This window comes from Micromys minutus, assembly GCF_963924665.1.
Source record: "Micromys minutus genome assembly, chromosome: 18".
Classification (NCBI taxonomy): domain Eukaryota; kingdom Metazoa; phylum Chordata; class Mammalia; order Rodentia; family Muridae; genus Micromys; species Micromys minutus.
In genome coordinates this window covers 7,350,075-7,371,972 of record NC_137953.1, presented here as the reverse complement: position 1 = coordinate 7,371,972, position 21,898 = coordinate 7,350,075, and positions in this window count along the sequence as shown.

The window sequence follows — 21,898 nt, the reverse complement described above, 5'->3', positions numbered from 1 at the left end:
CCTCCAATCCCGAAGAGGAGGTAGGTTTAGGCAGCGTGTAGTCCAGGGTACAGGGAGAAGAAATGCATATATAATCTTCAAATTAAAAAAAAAAAAGCTATGACTTTTCTCTAAGTTTGCTCATGTTTAAGTGTGTGTGTGTGTGTGTGTGTGTGTGTGTGTGTGTGTGTTTGCGCGCGCGCTGGTGCTATGGACATATGAGTGCACCATGGTGTTTGTGTGGAGGTATGAGGAAAACTGTGGAACTCAACATTTTGCTTCCATATGGGTTCTTTGCTGCAACATCAAACAAGGTCATCATCCTTGGCTACAACACCTTGACCCCCTGAACAATCTTACAGATCCTAATTTACTATGTTTTAGGTATCACTTACATATTAGCTTCTGAAATAATGTTAAGTAGTTTCAGGATTGGAGCCTGAATATGCAGAATATGGGCTGTATGTGGTCTATTCGTCTGCAAGAATTTTTTTTGTTTAAATTTACCATTTTTTTTTCTCAAAAGTCACACAACATCAAATATTGTAAATGCTTACATAATTTTCCCGTTTATCATTAAGGGGTACTATATTGTTTCATGTTGTTTTCCCTGACCAGTAACAAATGCTTTGCTATACATGCTTATGGATATTTGTTTTAAAAATGGCTAATTTCCTTAGCATGGTTGCATATCTTTAAGTTGAAATGCCTTCTGAAATTAATATTTATATTCATATATAAGCTGAAACAACTAAAGCTGCTACCAATATTATAGGTCTAATTTCTTTTTTCTATACCCTTCATAATCTGTAGCAAGATATTTGTGTAAACATAAGCATTATTTTATATATATTTTATGAGTAGATTTATTCTTTGACTAGATTAAAATTTTGATATCCATTGTTTTTACTATTTTGATGTTTTTAAGTTAGTATTTTACATTTATGAACAGCATTTGTCTACATTTCTCTATTCAAAATGTTATTTTGTGATATAATTCACTTTTTATTAAAAGTAACATTTTATGCATCATACCTTGATTATGATTATCCATCCCTCAATTCTATCCAGATTCTCCAACTTCATCGCCCAATCAAATCTATACACTTTATGTCTCCCTCCAATTATAATATTAACAGGCATCTATATAATAAGAAGACATACAAAATAAAAAGCAAACCAGAATAAGACATAAAAACAAATGAAAAAAAAAGAATCAGTGAAAAACCTCAAGAAACACTTACGGAGGCTGAAACTGACACATTTGCACACATAGAAAACACCTTAAAAGCAAAATTGAAAATCAAAACATATAAGCAAAAGATCTGTAAGAAGAAAAATGCACACACAATTCAACTGAGAGACAAAAAAAAAAAAAAAAACCCACAAATGCTGAAAGTACCACTTTCAGTGTGTGTGTGTGTCTGTGTGTGTGTGTGTGTGTGTGTGTGTGATCTATAACTCATCTTTGAAAGGTAAATATAAGCCTTACTATTAATTTGAAGCAATCTTTTTAACTTGTATATATTGTGTGCATGCATGTCTGAGTGCGTGTGTGCATGAACCTGAGCTATGTCAGTGGGCACATGCAAAGGCTTAAGAGGTATGAGATTCCCTGAACCTGGAGTTACACTTGGTTGTGGCCTCCCAACAAGGATGCTGGGAACCAAATTTAGGTCCTCTGGGACAGCAAAAGTAGCAGCAAGCACTTTTACATCCAGTCAATCCTCCAGCCTCTAACACTAATATCTTTTTGTAAACACTCATTATGATTCATTTTTCCGTGTTGTTTGCTGTAAACATATGAATGGCATTTGTTTTTCTTAAGTGACAGAAACCTAGACTTATTAGGAAAGAGTTCATCTTAGTAGAGGAACTGCCTCTACCACATTGCCCTTTAGGGAAATCGATTAATTAAAGTGAGAGGACCCTGTTCACTGTGGCTGTTGGCACCCCTGGGAAGGTGGTCATTGACATCAGAAAGCAGTCTGATATCAACTCAGTCAGTAAGCAGATGTCTTCCATAGAATCTACTTCAGTGCCTACCTACAAGTTCCTGATTTGGTTTCTTTTCATGTTGGACTACAGCAGTAAAAATTCTTTCCTCCCATGGATTTGATTAAAGCCAGTCACCTATCCACCTTTCTTGTCATTCCAGGTGCTTCTACTGTTGGCATTCTGGGTTTGGTTTCTCATTTGCCTTGCACAGATCAAATCAGCCTCCTATCATGACCACTGAGGGGGCAATCCAACAGGTTTGGCTGGGAACAGTGGAGACTTCAGGCAGCTCTGAGCATAATGAGAACAGACTGTCGGGAGACACCTTTAATAAAACACTCATTTAATGGGAGGAGCAAAGGCTACTTAAACCTTTGGCAGCTGGTCAAGGTTTTGAGGTGAGTGTACATAATTGGTCAGTATCAGGGCACTGGGGATACCTCATTTGTATAAGGAGGAACTCCAAGTACTGACAAATATAACCTTATACAGGGAGAGAAACTTGAGCCTGGCTACTGGGCTACATGATCTAGGGGGTAGGGTGAAGGTGAAGAGATGCACAGGAACATGTAGGAACAGGGCAGGGGAAGAGTATGTTACTCCTGGCAATCTCAGGATGAGATTTCCAGGGCTTTGACACACATACCTGGACCCCACTTTTGCTTTGGGCCAGCTCTTCCTGGTCCCTGGCTTCTCAGCCCCACATTCTCTTGCCTCTTGTAGAACTCGTTTCTTCCAAATGTTATCACTCACTGACCTTTTACTGTATCCATACTTGTGCCTCCCAACCCAGAACAGCAAACAGTGCTGCACAGAACTTTCCATAGTTGCTTTTGCTGTTGTTGTTGTTATGCATGTGCAACTGTGGCCCTGTCCCATTTTTTTAATGAGTAGATGTCACATTTTTTTAACAACTTTATTTTATAAAACAAAGATAAATGTACAGATTTTAAGCATTTTTTGCATAAAGTTATACAATACATTTTTGTCAGTACTTTTTTTTCAGATTTTAAAATAATTTTTACATAAAACTGTATGAATATAATTTTTAGTCAGTACTTGATTTTTTTAAAGGTTTGATAGTATGCATTGAAAACTTAATAGTTACAATGAGCATAAAGTACATGTAAAACAAAATGTAACATGGAAATAGTCAAAGTTTTTTTGTTGTATAAAGATTTTTTGTTTTGTTTTGTTTTGTTTTCTTTATTTCTTGGACTTCATACAGTCTGTGAGCTGTTTCTGGGGCAGTGTGAGCCTCTGGGGTTAGCATCCCATTATCAGTGAGTGCATATTATGTCTGTTCTTTTGTGACAGGGTTATCTCACTCAGAATGATATTCTCTAGATACAGCCATTTTCTTAAGAATTTGGTCAAGTCATTGTTTCTGGTGGCTGAGTAGTATTCCATTGTGTAAATGTACCACAATTTTTTTATCCATTCATCTTCTGAAGGACATCTGGGTTCTTTCCAGCTTCTGGCTATTATAAATAGAGCTGCTATGAACATTGTGGTGCATATATCTTTGTTGTGTACTAAGGTGTCTCTGGGGTATACGCCCAGAAGTGGAATAGCTGAATCTTCAGGTAGTATTATGTCCAATTTTCTGAGGTATCGCCAGACTGATTTCCAGAGTGGTTCTATCAGTTTGCAACCCCACCAAGAATGGAGAAGTGTTCCTCTTTCTCCACATCCTCACCAGCATCTGCTGTCATCTGAGTTTTTGATCTTGGCCAATCTGACTGGTGTGAGGTGGAATCTCAGGGTTGTTTTGATTTGCATTTCCCTGATGGCTAAGGATGGCCAGCACTTCCTCAGATATTTCTCAGCCATTTGATATTCCTCAACTGAGAACGTTTTGTTTAGCTCTGTACCCCATTTTTAATAGGGTTATTTGATTCTCTGGTGTCTAGCTTTTTAAGTTCTTTGTATACCTTAGATATTAGGCCGCTATCTGATCTGGAGTTGGTAAAAATCTTTTCCCATTCTGTTGGCTGCCATTTTGTTTTCTTGACAATGTTCTTAGCCTTACAGAAACTTTTCAATCTCATTAAGTCCCATTTGTTAATCTTTGACCTTAGAGCTTGAGCCATTGGTGTTTTGTTCAGAAAATTTTCTCTTGTGCCTATATGTTCTAAAGTTTTCCCTACTTTCTCATCTAATAGTTTCAGTGTATCTGGTTTAATGTACATTTTTAAAAGATCACTAAGAGCCATACCTTTGTCTGGCCTTATCATTTCTGATTCCTAAGTTTTACTTTACTTTATTCCCCAGGATTCTATGAGGGTGCTCTTAGCAAGTATTCTTAGTATTGTCACTGTTTATTTATACACTTATTTCTGAACCAATTCTTAGCTGTTTAAATTGAAATTTCCATAACCATCAGTATCCAGGCTTAGTTTACATGTTCCATTTCAACCTGTTTAGATAACTACCAAGAAAGAGCTTTTAACAAAATTTTAACAGGGGCTGTTTCTATGACTTTCTTTGTTGTCCTTCCAATATAGTAGGCAACTTAAATGAGGGAAGACTTGTTTTGGCTTCCATTTTAGAAGAACATAGTCTATTTTCACGGGGAAGATCAGGTAATCTTGGTCCATTACACTGTCCAGTGAAGCAGAGAAAGAGTTGTGTTTTTCTCAGTCTTGGTGGAAATACCTTCACAGACATATATAGATGCATGACTAAGAGATGGTCATAAATAAGACAATTTGATAATGTATTTAACCATCAAAATAGGTTTGTATTATAAGATAGAGGTGTAGTGTTTCCCACAGTAGTTATTCTATATTACAATCTACTAACAATAAAGGGCAGTTCCTACTCCTCTACACACTAACCAGCATTTGATGTTGTAAATTTTCTGAATCTTGTCCCTTTTAAGATCAAATGATGGCATCTTCTCTTTTACTTTTTTCTTTTCTTTTCAACTCTTTCCTTTTTTTTCCTTTCTTTCTTACTGTCTGTTTTTCTTTTCCTTTCTTTTTTGTAAAATATGTCAATACAAAACTTTCATATTTAATATCTATTTTGGATGTGCTTTGATACTTGCAGGATCTAGAACACATCTAGCTGAGCTGCTTGTGCCTGGGTGACTTTGTTCTTGCATTCTTTTGTTTTATTTTCTGTGCCGCACATATTAAAAAAAGATAAACAAAAGTTTCTTTGAAAACGTAAAAAAAAGATATACCCTAAGATCCTCACTCTACCTTTTTTCTGGTTGTCAATTTTCATATTGTTGATTTTTATTAAATGCATTGAGCACTTTACATAGAAAACTTCAAAACATATATATTTACAAATTACCCTCATTTGATTCCTCTTGTTGTGATAAACTACTCATATAAAAAGTAATTTGTGAGAGAAAAGAGGTCTGTTTCATCTTGCAAATACTGGTTAGCAAACATCAGAGAGAGATAGTTCAGGCAAGAACTTCAGGCTGAAACCTAGAACAGAAATCATGGAGAAAACTTGTTGTACACACACACACAAACACACACACACACACACACACACACACACACAAACATACACATACACACACTAATTGATGGTGTATAGAGGCTAACAGCATAACCAGAACTATGTAGGTACAGTATATGTATATGAAGTTATAGAAAATAAAATTGCTAAAACATAATAATCTAAAATTCAAAGGAATAAAACTTGGGAAATCTCAAAACATACTCCTTCTTCTAGTATGTATGTTAAGACAAATGAAAGCTCGTAAATATCTACATAAAAAGTCATATTTAAATTAAAGCCATCACTGAATTTCTCCCAAATAATTTAAACTCCTAATTATACAGAAAATGCAAAAATGAATGGATTTTGGAAGAGAGAGTCAAGCTGGTTCTAATGCTATTTTAGAAAACATGGAAATCCATTTGTTTCTAGGTAAGAGTTCTCTATTGATTGTGAGTTTTCCTCTAAATTATATTTAATCCTCATATTTTTACTTTCGTAGACTTGAAAATGGCAAAAGAAATTTTCTTGACTTATTTTGAAACATATGAGTTTCTTTTTGGTTTTTCCTTTAGAAATATATTATTCTTGAGTGGGGTGCTTATACATATATTCATTTCTGCAAAGTTTAAAACTGAAAAGTTCAAGCAGTTAATCAATATTTTTGAGTGCCAAGTATATGTAAAGAAGATGAAGGATGCAGGATTGGGGAGGAAGTTTTAAAATTTAAATGAACTGCACAGCATTTCATTACCATGCATAGCAGAAACTGATACATTTACAGCTGTGTGTATTCTGTGCCTTCAGGGCTCAAGCTTCTTGTCTCTCCCCTTCATTTTTGTCCCTGAAGCCTGGCACAGGCCTGTATTTATAAAGTGTTAACTTCTTTGCTGAGCTCACCTAAGAAACCTACTATTGACCTACCAAAACCTACTATTGACCAAACATTACTTTATGATTTAATACAAATAAACAAGTAACATAGGAGAAACTCAGAAAAGCAGTTAATTTATATGGCTCCTTTCAGAACAGTGGCCTTTCTCCTTTTCTATTGATATAGGATATTCAATGATCAGTGGTCATCCAAGCTACCTTTAAGCCAGTACTTCCAAGTGTGTTATCTCGTGCCCAAGACAAATAAAGATCCTAAGACCAGGAATGAGCAGAGCAAAGATAGATTTATTATGGAAAATGAGAAATAATTTCTGAGGGTGTAAGGGGCTCCAATCAAAGTGCAGAGTTGCAGAGTCCATCCACAAAACATATATCCACAAAGCACTCCTGCACCTCTGACTTAGGGAACACTGTCAAAGATGACGCAGAAAGACATGAGCCGCCAGAGGATAATGAGATTTCTTATGGGATTATGTCACCTAGTAATGTTATAAGCTACATTCATAAAGTCTTACCTACATAGCTAACTAATCATGACCTGAACAAGGATTACAATGGATACAACAAAGGGGGATGGAGAAAGATGCAAGACCTCAACCTTCTACAAAGAATGATAGGGAGCTAAGGAATGGTGAGAGTTGGACAAGTAGTTTTCCTTAGGCAGGAGCACATGACTGCTTATCTAGACCCTATTAGAATTCACTGAAAACAGTCATCCAAGTACCAGTATAAAGATTGTTGTGGATAGGGTTGTTACTGCTGTGGTTAATCACTATGTCCTGGGAAACAAAGACTCTGTTTGGCTTCTATATCTTGAATCATAGTCCACTGAGGAAGATAAGCCAGGAACTTAAATGTATACCTATATACTCATTCTAGCAACTGATGAAAGATGAAGCTACAAATTTGAAAGAGAGCAGAAAGATTTATAAGGGATGGTTCTTGGGAGGAGAAATGAGAGGAGGGTAAGACTGAAGTATTATAATCCCAAAAGTAATAATAGAAAATAAAAGCATTTAACACTTCCATTGTTCTTCACTCTGAGTATAAAAATGAAAGAAATGTATAGAGAGTTATACATGGTAATCCCAGGTTTGTTCTGAAGGACAGAAAAATAATTGAAGGACCACGAAGGACAACACAGATAGAGAAAGCAAAAGCCAGAAAAGTGTTCTCTTTCTGGTGGGAGGGCCCACTAAATGTTCTCTGGATTGGGTGTTTTATAGGACATCTGGGGTCTTTTTCTTTCTCTTATTGATATTATTTCTGCTTCTGCCTCCACTTCTTACCTGTGGCATTTTCCACAATAGCTTCTGAGAGAAAAAGCTGCTTTTGGATTCCTTGTCCACCCAAGTTGCTCTAATTCCCCACCAGGGAGACAAACATTATTTCAGAACTCTAGTTCTGATATTAAAAGTAAACTCAGAATAACATATGGGTTTTAATCTTAGTCTATCCATTTCTTCTGTGGTGGCCTGTTTTCTCCTTAGCTCTTCTCTAACTCTCTACTTTCTTCTCTCATTCCATTTCACATGCCTCAAGGATTGGGAGACTTTGAATATAAGTATATTTTTTTATAATTTTAAACTATCTTAAGACTTCTATCATTTTAATATTCACATTTATTTATCTTCTGTGTGTAATTTATATAGGTACACCTGAGTTTGCATATGTAGAAGACAAAAGTCCACACTGCAGGTTTCCTCTCCTGCTAGTCACAGCATTTTTTTTTTCTTTTCTTTTCCTTCTTCATCTTCTTCTTTTTTTTTTTTTTTTTTTTGTTTTTTGAGAGGCAGGATCACTCAATAAACCTACGTCTGCCGATTTTGGTTAGACAAACCTGCAGAAATTTTCTGAAACCCTCTTCTCTCTACCTCTACCTCCCCATACTCAGTACTGGGATGTCTGATGAATGCCACCACATTTGGTTTTTACATTAGTTCTGGTTATCTGGAACACAGGTCTTCAAGACTGAATACAAAGCCTTTTCCAATTGTAATGGAATGCCCATCAGTTATAAACTTCAAGAGGTGTCACCATAAGACTATCCACATATAATATTCTAATTCTAAGTTTTAGCCTCTACAAACAACCTGCACCTTCAATAACTCATTAAAATTTTTTCAGAGAAGGCATTGTGTTTCTGTACTCGGATGTAAGAATTATTCCACAATAAGGAACAAGTTAGAGCATGGAAAAACAAACAAAAAAGCCAAAAACAAAACAACAGCAATAATAATAAAAGCAAATAACCCAAACAAACAAAGAAACAAAACATATCCAAACAATAGTAGAGAAAGACAGGTCCTAGTTTGATTGCTTCAGTGAACATGGGTAGTCATCTAGAATGTTCTCCATAACATCAGGCTCTAGACGATGAAGATTTAATCATACAGACATGGTTGGTTTCTTTTCCGTATTATCTCCATAGTCAAAAACCTCAAGGTACAAAACTTCCTTGTCAATCACATAACTGTGTGTCTGGTTTTATTGACCAGTGTCCCAAGACCATGTTTTTCGCTGTTGAAGTTCTGAGCCATTTCACTAGCACAATCTATCAGAGATACAGTGAAGTAGCCTTATCACCTAGAAAAGTCAAGGGTTTAAAAACCATAAAACAAAACAAAACAACTGACCTCCCCCCCCCCAAAAAGAACAAACAAAGAAACAAAAAATCCCAAAAAACTGAAGTGTGTATGTATGTTTCTCTCTGTCCAGTCTTTCTGAATTTTTATTCTTGCCCCTGTATTCTTGTTCTCTAAAATATCTCTGCCTTACTCTATTTATACTCCTTGAACCACAATTATCAGCAACAGCACCTAAAAGAGCCCCTAAAGTGAGATCTCTGCAGGCCCCTCACACCTGCTAAACCAGACAGTGAGAGGCCTGACTGTCTCTTTCTGAAGCTTCCGGATTACTTTTATTCAGTCTAATGTTTTAATCTTCTACCTCAATATCAGGAAACTAACAAAAAAAAAAAAAAACAGCTGTTCATTTGCATCTTAAGGCTTTAATCCGGGCTTCCATATTTTGTCCAAGCAAACTCTTGTCAGCTAACTGACTCATCTTTCATTTTTGCTCTAATTTAAGTTTGAATTTATCTTAGCTAGCATTAACTATCAACCAGAAGTTGTGCTGGTGGCTACCTAGAGTCCTCACCTTAGCTAGTGTGCATGGTAATAGAAACTACACTTAATGCTACCAGAAGAAAATGACAAACTCCAACCCAGTTACAAACTCCTCAATCTGCCTGGTGACATGCCGGCAAGATACACTGGTGCAATAGTAGCCCAAAGGTTGTGGAAGTGTCCAACTACTATTTGATTGGATTTAAGGCCCACTCCAGGAGGTAGAAACCATGACCAAAACTTTGATGGTGATTGAGAGCATGAAACTAGTTAGGGCATGGACCTCTGCAAAAACCAAATTCTACTATCCTGATAAGGGAGTATAGCAATAAAATGATGTCTAACCATATTTTATTCTGAAGTCAATAGATGATGTCTTGCTCACCCATCAAAGAACCATGTCACTGAAGTACATCAGAATAAATATAGAGACTCACAATGGAACAAAATTCAAAGAATGAGAGACTTTGGACCAACTCATTCCTAGATTGTATGTCTTCATCAAATCCTTTTTCCCTAGGACTCATAGTATTCTTTGGAAGAGAAGTAGAATGACGGTAAGTACCAATGGAGATGAACAAACAAGGGTTTCTAGATACAATGAAACTGACATAAATATGAACTCACAGAGACTGTGTCAGCATGCACTGGTGTAAGCCTCATGGGATCCTGGCATAGAGAAAGGAAGTGGGCACAAGCACCCATCCAGAGAACCAGAATGGTTCACTATTTTGTAACATATCTGACAGAGTGTAACTCCAATATTTTTCCAACAGAGTGGTACTGAGTATACAAACCACTTGCCAGAAATAGGTGGCCAATACAATGTAAAGTCTGTGGTATTTTTACAGGTATCTGTCTAATAATGCTACATCTGATCACTGATTTTCAATCTTATAGGATGTTAACATACGTATTATGTTTTCTGTGTTAATTTTGTTTAGTTTTGCTTGTTAGTTTGTTTGTGGATTTATGGGATTTGTTCATGTGCCTTTGTGTCCATGTGTTTCCTGTGATTTTTTTTTTTTTGTCTTTTACTGTTTGGAAAGAAAAATCATAATCAGAATATATTATATAATTCTCTTTCAATTAAAAGGAGAAAAAGTCATCTGACAACAAAATTTCTATTAAGTAATTGCCTTATTCAGGTTAGTGTGCACATGTTTGCCGAGGATTGTCTCATTTGTCTTAATGGGTGATGGGACTGTCAGTCCTCTCTGTAGCATGTTTCCAGGGAAGGTGGTCTGAAGCTACATAAGGGAGCAGGATAAGCAAAAGCATATGAACAAAGTAGAGAGCTATATTGTCTGCAGCATTCTGTGATGGTTGTGTCTCAAAGTCCTGCTGTAAGCTTCTTGACCAGTTTTCTTTTTATTTTTTGCCTTTTATTGATTTTTTTTATTTTTATCTTTTAAATGCATTTATTTTTTACCACTTTATTTTAAAAAACAAAGATAAATGTAAAAATTTTAAGCATTTTTGCATAAAAGTATATGAATACATTTTTATCAGTGCTATTTTTTAAAGGTTTGATAGTGTGCATTAAGATCTTACTCATTACAAAAAAAGCCCTATTAAAAATGGGGTACAGAGCTCAACAAAAAGTTCTCAATTGAGGAATATGGAATGGCTGAGAAGCATCTACGGAAGTGCTCGACATCATTAGCCATCAGGGAAATGCAAATCAAAACAACCCTGAGATTCCACCTCACATCAGTCAGATTGGCCAAGATCAAAAACTCAGATGACAGCAGATGCTGGTGAGGATGTGGAGAAAGAGGAACACATCTCCATTCTTGGTGGGGTTGTAAACTGATACAAACACTCTGGAAATCAGTCTGGTGATTCCTCAGAAAATTGGACATAATACTACCTGAAGATCCAGTTATTCCACTTCTGGGCATATACCCCAGAGACACTTTAATATACAACAATGATGCATGCACCACAATGTTCATAGCAGCTCTATTTATAATAGCCAGAAGCTGGAAAGAACCCAGATGTCCTTCAGTAGATGAATGGATACAAAGGTTTTGGTATATTTACACAATGGAGTACTAATCAGCTACCAGAGAAAATGATTTTACAAAATTCTCAAGAAAAGGGATGCATCTAGAGAATATCTTTCTGAGTGAAATAACCCAGTCAGAAAAGAACAGACGTAATATGCAGTCACTGATAATTGGATACTAACCCCAGAAAGCTCTGAACACCCCAGAAACAACTCACATACTATATGAAGTTCAAGAAAAGAAAAAAAAAAAAAGAAAAGAAAAAAACCATTATGTTTACTCCTTACACACCAAGAAAACTTTGACTAATTCCAGGTTACATCCTGTTTTACATGTACTTTATGCTCATTAAATGCATTTCTAAGAAATTCTCTTCAAGCATTGGGCTAAACTTTTTGCCCTCAAAATAGACTAATTTTCTTTTTTTTTTTAATTATTTCTAATTTTTTATTCTTTTATATATTTTTTTAAAACAACTTTATTTTCCAAAACAAAGATAAATGTACAGATTTTAAACATTTTTTGCTTAAAATTATACATTTTGTCAGTACTTTTTTTTCAGATTTTAACATAATTTTTACATAAAACTATATGGATATATTTTTTAGTCAGTACTTGTTTTTTTAAAGGTTTGATAGTATGCCTTGAAAACTTAATAGTTACAATGAGCTAAAGTACATGTAAAACAAAATGTAACATGGAAATAGTTAAAGTTTTCTTGTTTTGTAAATATTTTTTTTTTTGGTTTGTTTTGTTTTCTTTATTTCTTGGACTTCATACAGTCTGTGAGTTGTTTATTTTCCTTTTCACAGATTTTAAGTGTGTGGCTCCTCTGGACTAGATTTCCTTAATGGTGGATTTTAACTTAAAAGTGTAACCAAAGAAACCCTTACTTACCCAGGATGCTTTTGCTTAGCTTGCTTTGTATATTTTCTGTCATTATAGCAACAGAGAAGAACCTTAACAGTGATCATTAGTTAAGTGACCATTATACAAAGAAACTTGATTCTTAAAAATCAAGCATTTGTCCTCTCTCAATTCAATTTGTGTGGTTTTTTTTTTTTTTTTTTTTTTTTTTTTTTGATGCACAGTGGAAAACAAAGAGCATTAACTTACTAGTGGGAAGCTTGTCGCATGTTCCAAAACATTGAATAACTTTTTAATAGTACAGCTATAAACCATTGAACATCGGGGTCTATGCTCTGAAGGCTGACAGTTTGTAATGCAGGGTTTAATTAAATTGGGCATCACTATAATTAAAGGTTTTGAGTTATTAATGCATCACTCTGGCAAACATTTAATTTTTATCTCTCTAGTGCAACCCTTATTAAAATGGGATATTAGGACAGTTAAATAGAATTTGCAGCAGAGATGGTTTGTATTCATAGATGTAATTTTGCACAATACAGTTCAGGAACTGTTTTCTATTTTAAATAAAAAAGAGGCCTTTTGGAAGCAGGAGAAAATGAGCATAATCTCACATAGAAGAACAAATCCATTAAAAAAAAAAATTTCTATTAGGTACGGAAAAAGTGACTTGGAGAAGGAACTGCTCTTAGTATTCAGTTTTAGAAGTCTTTCCATCTTTACTCTGTGCTACTTTACCATTTGGGCCAGTCAGAATTGTACTTAAAAGTAAGTGCTCCATAGCATCATACCCTGTCCCACAAAACATCTTCTGTATTCCATTTGAATAGACAACCCAGTAAAAATAGGGTCTCAAGAGATGGCTTACTACTTGAGTTCTTGTTGCTCTTTGTAAGGACAGAAGCCAGAAGTCCTGGGATAGGGACAGTCAATAGACAGCACACAGCCTATAACTGCAGTTCTAGGGTATAAAATGCCTCTGGCCTCTGCAGGGATTTACACTCATATTTACAGATGCATATGCAGATCTTTTAAATTTAAATAAGTGAGGGGCAGAGTTATAAACTATAGATCTTCATTTTCATCCAAGCTAATATTAATTTAAAACTCCCATCTCTATACATGCTTGATTCTAGATGATTATGCTAAGTAGAAGTGTGAGTGTTATTCAGCATGCCTATGCAAATTTTAATGCCATTTCTTGCCTGGTTAAATCTAACATCAAGAGTGTAGAATCAGAGAAGAAATGCTATGCAGTATTAGTTTAATCTGTCATGAAATAAACTCACAATTAAAAATGACTGGCATTTACTACACTCTATTTATTTCATTGCAAGTTAAATTCTATGAGAGGCAATTTCAAATCATAAACTGTCTTGCATTTAGGGGAGTTTAGGGTCTTTGCTTTTGTATCATGTGGCAACCTTAATTTGTTACAAGGTCCTGATCCAGTGTCCCTAATTCTGTCCTACAGATCATTCATTGCAAAACTGTTGTCATCAACAGAAAATTTCATTTTAAGGAATGATGGACCTTAAATCAATCCTGCATGCCATTTTGACTATGTAAGATTAGAAAAACCAAAGAGACGATTCAGCTTCCCATTTTTCCTCAGGAATTTATCCCACCTGATAGCCTTTCTGTGAAGGACACGTTTGCTGGAATGCACACAACTGTTTTTAATTATTGTATTCCTTGAATTTTTACATTCGTCCATCTAGTATCCTGTACCTTCTTCCAAGATCCTGCCCCGACCAGTCTTCCCACCTATTCCTCCTGGAAAATTTGTGTCTCTTTAATTTTGTTTGTTTACTTGTTTCTAATCTCTGCCTGGGGGCTTTAACCAGGGTCCTGGGCATGGGAAAGAGTACAAAGTTATCCACTGCAGAATGAGTAACTCACCAGTGGTTACATCACCAAAGACAGTTCTTTGTGTGAACCTTTTACTGTCATGAATGAGCTCAGTGGAGATCTATGAGACCATTCCCACTTTTGTGGGTTCAGAGACTTACTGCTGCTGTGAATTCACAGGTTCCTACACCTTGAGGAGGTATGACAGACTTTTCAATAAATGGGAAAATGTCATTTTAATCATGGTATCTTTCACTTTGTATAGTAATTAATACTAGGTCCATGAATTCCCATCCCTTGTTAACTGTGTATTTCACCCCATATGTTAAATCGACCATCATTCAGTGATGTTCATAGACATACATAGCACCTACCAGAGTAGTTTTAAGTTTACCTGGCATATTGGGTAAGGTAAGGTAATTGTGGTGAATGTGTATCTCATAGGAATATCATCATAGGAAATGTAGAGTATGAGAGGAGTCTGGCACAGGAGCTGTTGTGGATTCATGGAGGTCAGGGTTACATCTTTACACACTGCTTGGCTATGCTCAAACCCAATTAAACCTCAACTTCTTCCCAGCACTCTGATCATGGACTTGGGGGCAGTGGAGTGCTTTAGACATCAGAGGACTTTGTTCCTCTTACCAATTTGGGACAGAGAATAAGTCTTCTTTTACTACTTGTCATCATACATTTTCTCTTTCACTTAAGACTCTATTCAAGAAGCTCTGCTTAATTTACTATAGATAATTGGGGAGAGACAATAACATAAAGACAATTTCTTGATTAAAATTAAGTTTTGCCTGAGGCCTTTTTCTTTTAGGAGCAGTGGTAAGAAGAAGACAACTTGACAATAAACCTCTGCCTATCTTCTTGGTAACAGGCATGTTTAAGAATAGCAAGTTTCTGTGGCACACAGCTTTTGTAAGAACATCAACAGTAATAGATGGAAGGTGGTTTTTTTTGGTTATTGCTGTTCATTTGTTTATATGTTTTGTTCTATTTTAAAGTGTTCAGGTATGGTTACACTGACTTATCTCAGCACTCAGCAAGCATATGAAGGCAGGTATCTGTGCACTCCAGGTTTACATGTTATGCATAGTTTTAGGCCAGCTTGGACTACATAATAAAATACTTTCTTAACAAACTTAAATAAATAAATAAATGATTCGAGAAGCCAATAAATAGAGTTTGTAAACCCTTGTCATAGATGGATTATAATAGGTGTCTAGAGAACAAAAGGCATCCAGGAGGTGTTCCAGTGTGTGCTGAAGAGGTAGGAGCTGTTTTCTGCACTTGGAGAATTTAATTAGGGAGCGAGTGGCTTGTAATATCAATAATCACCAAACCACCTCAACCCAGTGGCTTCTGAATTCATGCCCAAGCACAAAAGGAACTGTGCCTCGGACTGTACAGATTGGATGGAGATTTATTCTTGAACAGCACAAAAGCATTGAAGTGAGGAGGGACGGGTCCTAGGGAGGAGTTTTGCCCCAGTGCCTAAGGAGAAGATACTGTGTCTATTCATCTTAGTTTTATGTTTAAATTCATTTTATATCCCAGTCACAGATCATTTCTCTCATCTCTTCCTAGTTGTGCCCTTACAAATCCCAACCCCATTGACCCATTTGCTTCTTCTCAGAGAAGAGCTCTGGTTGGTAGAAAACCACCTTGGGGCATCTAGTTCCAAATAGGCACATCCATGTAGTCCAGGTAGGGGGAAGGAGGTCCAGTGGAAGAAAACAAAGATCAAGATGGCACAGTTTCACTTAAGGGATCCACATGAAGGCCAAGTTCCACATTGGTTACAAATGTTTGGGGGATCTAACTTCAGCTCCTGCATCCCCCTGGTTAGTAGCCCAGGCTCTGCAAGCCTGCCACAGTACCGGGTTTTCTTCTATGGTTCTTCTTGTGGTGTTTTTGATGTCTCCCACTTGCTCACTTTTATTCTCCAATCTCCCACAAGACTTCCTTGGCTCTGTCAGATGTTTGGCTATAGGTTTCAGCACTTGCCTTCATCCAGTACTGTATGAAGCCTCTCAGTAGACAGTTAAGCTAGGTTCCTGTTATACTGATTAGTACTGGCCATTGTTGAAACAAGCCAATATATAACCTGTACATTCTTTTCCTGTCTGCCCATGGTGCACAATTGAAAAATGCTCCTAAGGGACTTGTCCAATCAGGAAAGTGTTTGAGTTCATACCTTTATCCTTCCCCTTCCCAACTCATTTAATCATTTTTGAAAACTATTTTTTTGAGTCACCTTCTTTGTGACTATCTTATGATGTCCCAGAATCCTGCCCTTCTAGTGCAGAGAGAAAGATAACCCTGTAATCATACTTGACATTCTTTTGTGAGCCACCTTCTGTAAATGCCATTAGAACACATAGGTTGATAATCTATAATCTACCTATCAGAATGCTGAAAGCAGAGGAACACCCTTAGAATTGTAATCCTCAACTGCCTGCTTTCTTAGGAGATCATAAGATCAAAGTTCTGTGTCTGACACTTGTTCCACAACCTTCAATATTTAATCAAGCTTAATTTCAAACACAAACAGCACTCACACACACGTTTTCCAGAATACTTTTCTTTAAAGTTAACCCTCTGTCAATACAAAGGGGTTTTGGACAAGCTTGTCACTTTAGATTTGGTATTTTAGCATTCTGTATCATCTGTCTTCCCTAGCCATGGAGCTAGCATGCAGCATAGTCATTGTAGATTTGGTCAGTCTTTCAGTATCTCATCCAAATTAAATGGAAGTCTCTGTCATATCAATATGCTCTGTCTCTTTCTTATTTCCTTATATAATTTTTTCTTTAGTATTTGTCAAATTCTCATACCCTTGGTAAGTTGTTAAGCTTTTTCGACAGAGGAAGCAATTCCTACTTCAAAGGAAATAAAACAGGTTTTATTCTGAAGCCAAATGTGAGTGACTATGGTCTGAGAAAAAAAAAATAAAGAGAAAAAGACTTAGTTTACTTCAAATTCCATGTTCGATATGGTAAGCCTTTCTTGATGTATTTATAGTAATGGGACAAAGGAAGTTATAAATACAGACATGTTAAAAAAATATCACCACTCAACAGTTAAGTTACATCAAAGTAGAGAAAGTTTTACTACAGGGCTGGAATGTTATCTGAAATTTTCTTAAGCTCTTGTATTAGCACAAATTATAGGTATGTTCATGTATTACAAATAATTTACTTATTAGTGATGCAATGCTAGGACACTTGGAAGAGTTCAATAGACATTGAATGTTCCAAAATAGCCTAAGGTAACTTACAATGAGAGTGAGAATTTTACTAATAATTCCACACTCATCATATTTCTAGTTCAGTTATGAGAGACAGAGGGAGAGAGGCTGCTTCTCGCTGGGAACTTTGCTCAGCTTACTTTCATAAATTTTTAATGTCTCGAGCAGTGGTTACATTTTTTTTATCAGCCCCAATTAGACAGTCATCATTGCATTCCGTATATGGCTGGGACCAGAATCTTCATTCCTCAGATATTGTACAGAGGGAAAAAAAAAAAAAAAAAAAAAAAAAAAAAAAACCCAAAGGCAAATTCACATTTGTTATTTTCCAGGAAGCAGGAAACTGTAATAAATGATCTTAATAAAGGATATCCCCATTTAGAATTTAACTGATTTTTGCATGAAGAATCATCTAACCATGCCATCTAATCTTTAATTTTACACTTTTAAATGCTTTACATATGGAAAAAGGACCCTGCTATAGATAGAGTACAGAAGACAGATAGATATTCCAGTTTAAAGAGGTAGTGTGGGTTTAAATTTGCTATCTGGTGAGACAGCTTTTCACTTCTAAATTTCTTTCCAAAAGAAACAAACCATAATAACGGCAATATTTATCAACCTTATAAAATTACATATTTTTTTTAAAAAATCCTACTGCAGTATCTTATTTGAATGGTCTCTATTTAAATGCAAATTTTCGGTCCCTTCAGTCATAAAAAGAATTTTCAATAAAAGAGGTGTGTGTTTTCAATGCTAATGGGTTGTTTATCATACCACATGGCTTGGCATTAATAGCCCAGCACTGGGGATTTATCTTTGGGAGAGGATGAAGGAGATAGATAGCCAGGGATGATATTTAAATCTGTTGGTTGGGAAAGGTTACCAGTAGAATATGAAGAAGTCTTTAAAGAGGAATTTAAAATATGGTCTCTTTTAAGAAACCTAATTCTTCTTTACAACAAAATATAAAGTAAAATAGTCTCAGTGGCTGTAAGAAGTAACATCTAATGAGACATTTTCTTCTCTTTTAGACTTTTATTAGAAATAGATTCTTCTCATATGTAACATATCTCAACCGCAAGTCTCTCCTCGCCTCTCTTTCTAGCTCCCTCCTCTTCCCCCCAAATCCATTGTACCTCCATTTTTCTTCAGAAAGCATCAAACCTCCAAGAGACAATAATAAAGCAAAACAAAAGAAGAAGTAAGAGAACGCAAAATTCCCCATACCTTAACTGGACCTGGCCATCCATCAGGAGAAAACAAACTCTCAAGGAAAGGCACAATTGCTATTAGTAGTCCCACAAAAACAAATAAACAAACAAAACCACCAAGCTATCAGCAATAACATGTATGTAGAGGACAGGGTGCAGTCCATTCCTAGCCTTACACGTGCTGCTTCAGGTTCTGTGAGCCCATAAGAGCCCTGCTTAGTTGTGTAAATACATACTCATAAGTGAGTTGTGGCTGTGCTCTTACTCATATGAGAGTATGTACCAACCAGGGACTGGCATCTAGACATTTCTCTCAGTGGCTTTTCCATGCCTTATTTGTTTAATGAGTTTTCTACAGGCCTTGCCATTTCAGGTACCCGGCTTGCCAGTAAGCCTCCAGTATCCTGTCTCTGTTTCCCCAGTGCTGAGGTTCTAGAAGTGTACCCCATACTCCCATACTTAGCTTTTTCATGGTATTAGGGACCAAACTCATGTCCACCTTCATTATTGTAGTCTCACACATTACCTTGAAATTTAGAATCAAAATTGTTTTATATATAATATAAAACAAATGATTAGGGAGAAGAAATTTGGCTTCTATAAATTACAGAAAACCTTAACTCTGAAAGGGTTACGTTTAAAAAAAAATGTTACTTCTTTATCAAGACAAGATTCATAGGAGCTGTAATACTTCAATTTTAGTAATTCATTTTTGTTCTCTCTCCCTCCTTCTCTTTGTCTGTCTCTCTGTCTCTCTCTGTCTCTGTCTCTCTCACGCTCTCTCTCTCTCTCAAACACACACACACACACACACACACACACACACACACAAACATACACACACACACACAGAGAGAGAGAGAAAGAGAGAGATGCACACACACAAACAAATAAAAGGAAAGATTGTTTAAATTTTAAGCTCAACAGAATTCCCTTTATCCCTTTATATGATAGTAAAATGATTTACAAAGAGTCATTTTCTCTGAGGAAAGTGGAATCGCTGATAGAAACGATTTAGTATTCAATAATTGAATATTCTGGACTATAAAATGAGAAAGTAGATTCTATTAGACCCCAACCGCAATGTGGATCCTGGACAACCCAGGACAGTGTCAAGGCTAACACAATGCTTTTATGAGTCAAAAAGTAAATCCTCAAATATCATAGAATGGTATGCTTGCAATCCTGTGTTGACCTTTAATCAACTCTAGAACTCTCAGTATTTTCTGCTGAGTGTCAGATTTTCAGACAAATTTCTCCACCATCAATCCCTGAAGAGCAGATATTTAAATCAACTTAAACATGGAGCTCATAAGACCTTCTCTTTACTTCTTACATTTATTAGATTCAGCATTTTTCTTTCATTTTCCTATCCATATAACTAAGAAAATGGCAGTGGTCAACCAAAGGACTAAAGTCCATGAAATGACATAAGTCTCTCTGTAAAGCACATCAAACTATGAAACATGAAAGTGTAACTTTATTGACAGCTGCAATAGATGAGCAAAGGCTTCAGAGGTAAATTCATGTTGGCATTTGGAGACAGTTTGGAAACAATGTCCATATGGCACAGTTCTTTCTAGGGATGGAAGATTATCCCATGTTCTGGGCTAAAATACCTTAGCTATAAAAAGCAATTCTGATCTTTCAGAACATAAGTTCAGTTACTGTCACCTGCAGACAGTGAGCACAAGGGAGTTATAATTTCAGATCCAGGGGATATGAAACCCTGGTCTCTATAGGACACTTATTTGTATGCACATTTAAACACTCAGAATCTATTTGTAGAGGCCACAAGATTCTTTACAATCTCTTCTCCAAGCATCCTGTCTCACCTCTTTTCAAGATGTGGGAAAGGCAGGTAAAGTTCGAACTAATACAAAGTTATTGACAATATTTTTTTTCCATATATTTTTGTGTAAAGATTATCTCAGCTGACAGAATGGCTCTTGATCAATGTCTGCAGAAGGGAGTGGCTGCTTCCCTTTCTTTGCTTCATTGATGATCAAACTGTTCTCTCATTCATCTAATCTCATTTAACTTAGAGGTTTAGTGGGGAGAGGGAATGCAAGAGAGGAAGGCTTAGAAATAAGTGTCAATCCCCATCAAAATTCCAACTCAATTCTTCATAGAGTTGAAAAGTGCATTATGAAAAATCATCTGGAATAACAAAAATACCTAGAATAGTGAAATCTATTCTCAACAACAAGAAAACTTCTGCTGGAATCACCATCCCTGACCTCAAGCTATATTACAAAGGAATTGTGTTTAAAAACCTCATGGTACTCATACAAATATAGGCAGGGAGATCAATAGAACAGAATTGAAGACCCAGAAATTAATCCTCACACTTATGGTCACTTGATCTTTGACAAAGGAGCTGAAAACATTCAATGGACAAAGGACAGTGTCTTCAACAAATGGTGTTGGCTCAACTGGCAGTCAACATGCAGAAGAATAAAAATAGATCTTTTCTTATCTCCTTGTACAAAACTCAAGTGCAAGTGGATCAAAAATTTCTACATAACACCAAGTACACTGAAATTATTAGAAGAGAAAGTGGGGGAGAATTTAGAATACATAGGCCCAGGGAAAATTTCCTGTACAGAGCACCAATTGCTTGTGCTCTAAGATCAAGAATCCACAAATGGGCTTTAATGAGATAGCAAAGTTTCTGTAAGGCTAAAGACACTGTCAAGAAAACAAAACAGCACCCAATCGAATGGGAAAGAATCTTTACCAATCCCACATCTGATAGAGGTCTAATATCCAATATATAAAAAGAACACCAGAGAACTAAACAATCATATTAAAAATGTGGTACAGAGCTAAACAAAGATTTCTCAATTGAGGTATATCCAATGGCTGAGAAGCACCTAAGGAAATTCACGACATAACTAGTCATCAGGGAAACCGAAATCAAAACAACCCTAAGATTACACCTCATACCAATCAGAATGATTAAGATTAAAAACTCAGATGACAGCAGATGCTGGCATGGATGCAGATAAAGAGGAATACTCCTCCACTGTTGGTGGGGTTGTAAGCTGGTACAACCACTCTGGGAATCATTCTGGTGGTTCCTCAGAAAATTGGACATAATACTACCCGAAGACCCAGTTATTCCATTTCTGGGCATATACCCCAGAGATGCTCCAACATACAACAAAGACACATGCACCACAATGTTCGTAGCAGCCCTATTTATAATAGCCAGAAGCTGGAAAGAACCCA